This window comes from Plasmopara halstedii (assembly GCF_900000015.1).
Source record: "Plasmopara halstedii genome assembly, contig: Scaffold_323, whole genome shotgun sequence".
Taxonomy (NCBI): Eukaryota; Oomycota; class Peronosporomycetes; order Peronosporales; family Peronosporaceae; genus Plasmopara; species Plasmopara halstedii.
In genome coordinates this window covers 954,135-954,792 of record NW_020187244.1, presented here as the reverse complement: position 1 = coordinate 954,792, position 658 = coordinate 954,135, and positions in this window count along the sequence as shown.

The window sequence follows — 658 nt, the reverse complement described above, 5'->3', positions numbered from 1 at the left end:
ACTCAAGTACCAAGTAAAGTTTATCATCACGCTCAACAACGTCTAGAAGCTACCAATTGTAACGTCCATGCGACAGCAAATCAAGTCAGACCCAGCTTATGGTATTATAATGACCTGTACCCCCTTGGCACTTAGCAAGAATATTCTCTTCATAACGTCCTGTCTTTTGTAGTCTTTTTAATAGCAACAAGTCTTCGACTTTCACGATGGTATCCGTGGCATACTGTACCATACGTGCCACATCCTACCTCTTTGAGCTTTTCGTAAGCACCCACTTTTTTCCATCCGTCGCTACCCATCTGGCGTTTCATAATTCTGTGCATATTTTTAATGTCACTAAAAGCATCTTTTTATCCAATTAAATACAGCTTGGGATGAGGAAGGGGGTAGCGACGGAACAGCGATTTAAGGTCTACGGCCAGTTACGAGTGTGTTGGCGTCGAAAGAGTACGATTTCGTTTAGTGACGCTGGCCTTTGCGTCTGAGTATGCTGTCGCGGTTTAATATATGTCGCTCTATAAAGAGTGAGAAACAGAGCAGCAAGAGGGAAAGAGAGGAAACACGGTGACGTTTTTGACCATTTTTAATCGCTTCTCGTCATCGACATAGAGTCAAAGACGCTTCTAACGACGCACTTGATCCAACACTTATACACAAT